The sequence below is a fragment of the Colobus angolensis genome, unplaced genomic scaffold, assembly GCF_000951035.1.
Source record: "Colobus angolensis palliatus isolate OR3802 unplaced genomic scaffold, Cang.pa_1.0 Scaffold2, whole genome shotgun sequence".
NCBI lineage: Eukaryota > Metazoa > Chordata > Mammalia > Primates > Cercopithecidae > Colobus > Colobus angolensis.
The window spans coordinates 17393074-17396403 of NW_012115154.1; the positions used below are offsets into that span (position 1 = coordinate 17393074).

Consider the following 3330-nt stretch of genomic DNA (forward strand, 5'->3'; position numbering starts at 1 on the left):
CCAAGATCATGCCACTGCACTCCAGCCTGGGTGAGAGAGTGAGACTCTGTCTTAAATAAATAAATAAATAAATATAAAAAGATGGAAGAAACATAGAGTTGGATCAGGCTGAATTTATTGATTTGGGCCTACTAAGTAGGGACTCTACATTTAATGTTGCAGCTCAGGGAGTTAAAAAAAGGTTCTAATAGTTTATTTGCCTAGTCAGCTGAAATACGGATTAGAAGATGGCCCATTGTGAGCGAGCTGTAAATGTCTGACTCCCTTGGTTTAATGTAGAGCAAAGGATCCAAAGGCTTAGGGAGTTTGGGATGGTGGAGTGCATTAGTCACTTTAGACCTACTCATCCCAGCTGGGAAGGTCCAGAAGATACACCCTTGACCAATGCCTTGCAAAACAGATTTGTGAGGGCAGGAGCTGCATCTTTGAAGAGCTCTGTAATTGCTCTTCTGTGTGTGTCAGATCCAATAGTGGGAACCTCAGTCACTCAACTACAAAACTTAAATACAGAAGTTGCATCCGGGGTGCCTCTAGGATTCAATACCATGGCGGAAGAAGACATCGAGACCAAAATCAAGAACTACAGCACTGCCCCTTTTGACAGCCACTTCCCAACCAGAACCAGACCAGGAACTGCTGGCAGGACTACCTGGATTTCCACTGCTGTCAGAAGGCAATGACCGCTAAAGGAGGCGATATCGCTGTGTGCCAATGGTACCAGCGTGTGTGCAAGTCCCTCTGCCCCACATCCTGGGTCACAGCCTGGGACGAGCGCCAGGCTGACGGCACGTTTCCTGGGAAGATCTGAACTGGCTGCACCTCCCTCTCCTCTGTCCTCCGTCCTTCTCCCAGGGTAGCAAAGGGGGACCTAGTACCCAGTGACCCCCACCCCGGGATCCTAAATCATTATTTCACTGCTAATAAAAACTCATTGAAAAAAAAAATTTAAACACAGTGGGAATAATTGGATCCTAAGTTGGCAAAGGCCAAGTGGCAGCACTCAATTGTCAAAGGCAAGGTGGGCGTAGCTACCCTAACAGACAGCAGAGGCAAAGTGGCAATCAGAATAGTCTGACTCGTGTAGAACTCTGGCATTAGCTAACTAATCAGTGTTCCTAGAAGCGAAGTTGATAGGAAGCCTACTGCATTCCTACTTAATTTATATAAGCAGAAAAAAAACAATTAAGATCCAGTGCAAACAGAAAGGGTCAGGAGAATGGGCCGGACATGGTGGCTCACATCTGTAATCCCAGCACTTTGGGAGGCTGAAGTGGGAGAATGACCTGAGGTCAGGAGTTCAAGACCAGCCTGGCCAACATGGTGAAACCCCATTTCTACTAAAAATACAAAAATTAGTCACGTGTGATGGTGGGCACCTATAAACCCAGCTACTCAGGAGGCTGAGGCAGGAGAATCACTTGAACCCGGGAGGCAGAGGTTGCAGTGTACCAAGATTGTGCCATTGCACTCCAGCATGGGTGAGAGTGAGAATCCGTCTCAAAAAAAAAAAAAGAAAAAAAAAGAAATCTGGGGAAGAGGTATATGGATGGAGCCTCTCTGAGTGGTCAAAAACTGTGAAGATATTTGTATCCCATGTGAGTGCTTTGCTGAGTGACCTCAGCAGAGGAGGATTTTAATAATCAAGTGTATAGGATGACCCATTCTGTGGACACCACTCAGCTCTTTCCCCAGCCACCTGTCATCGTCCAATGAGCCCATGAACAAAGTGACCATGGTGACAGGGATGGAAGTTACACTTGGGGTCAGCAACATGGACTTCCACTCACCAAGGTGGACCTGGCTACGGCCACTGCTGAGTGCCTAATTTGCCAGTAGTGGAGAGCAACGCCGAGTCCTCAGTATGGCACCATTCCATCAGCCAGCTCCCTGGTGGCAGGAAGATTATATTGGACCTCTTCCATCATGGAAACAGTAGAGGTTTGTCCTCACTGGAATAAACATTTACTCTGGATATGGGTTTGCCTATCCTGCATGCAATGCTTCTGCCAAGACTACCATCTGTGGATTCATGGAATGCATGGTACTCCACACAGCATTGCCTCTGACCAAGGCACTCACTTTATGGCTAAGAAAGTGCAACGGTGGGCTCATGTTCATGGAATTCACTGGTCTTATCATGTTGACCATCATCCTGAAGCAGCTGAGTACATAGAATGGTGGAATGGCCTTCACTGTAATTGAAGTCACAATTACAACGCCAACTAGGTGACAATACTTTGCAGGGCTGGGGCAAAGTTCTCCAGAAGACCATGTATGCTCTGAATCAGCATCCAATATATGGTACTGTTTCTCCCATAGCCAGAATTCATGGGTCCAGGAATCAAGGGGTGGAAGTGGAGGTGGCACCACTCACCATCACCCCTAGTAATCCACTAGCAAAATTTTTGCCCCTGTTCCCGTGACATTATGTTCTGCTGACCTAGAGGTCTTAGTTCCAGAGGGAGGAACGCTGCCACCAGGAGACACAACGATTCCATTAAACTGGAAGTTAAGACTGCCACCTGGACACTTCGGGCTCCTCCTACCTTTTTAAGTCAACAGGCTAAGAAGGGAGTTACAGCGTTGGCTGGGGTGACTGACCCAGACTATCAAGATGAAATCAGTCTATTACTCCACAGCGACGGTAAGGAAGAGTATGCATGGAATAGAGGAGATCCATTAGGGTGTCTCTTTTTTTTTTTTTGAGACTGAGTCTCGCTAGGTCGCCCAGGCTGGAGTGCAGTGGCGCTATCTCGGCTCACTGCAAGCTCCGCCTCCTGGGTTCACGCCATTCTCCTGCCTCAGCCTCCCGTGTAGCTGGCACTACAGGTGCCTGCCACTACGCCTTCCTAAATTTTTTGTATTTTTAGTAGAGACGGAGCTTCACTGTGTTAGCCAGGATGGTCTTGATCTCCTGACCTCGTGATCCGCCTGCCTCAGCCTAGGGTGTCATTACAGGTGTGAGCCCCTATGCCCAGCCTAGGGTGTCTCTTAGTATTACCATGTGATACCACCGTGCCCTGTGATTAAGGTCAACAGGAAAGGACAACAGCACAATCCAGGAAGGACTACAAGTGACCCAGACCCTTCAGGAATAAAGGTTTGGGTCACTCCACCAGGAAAATACCACGACCTGCTGAGGTACTTGCTGAAGACAAAGGGAATACAGAATGGGTAGTGAAGAAGGTAGTCATCAATACCAGCTATGACCGTGTGACCTGCTGCAGAAACGAGGACTGTAATTTTCATGAGTATTTCCTCCTTCTTTTGTTAAAAATGTGTTTGTGCATGTATACACTTGTACTTAAGAAAAGAGCTTCATGTTAGGCA

The 3330-nt window shown here is 47.4% G+C and overlaps 1 pseudogene; it reads left to right on the forward strand.

Moving 5' to 3' along the window:
* The first annotated feature begins 545 nt into the window (after nucleotides 1–545).
* LOC105511285 lies at nucleotides 546–808 on the forward strand (annotated as a pseudogene).
* The last annotated feature ends 2522 nt before the right edge of the window (nucleotides 809–3330 follow it).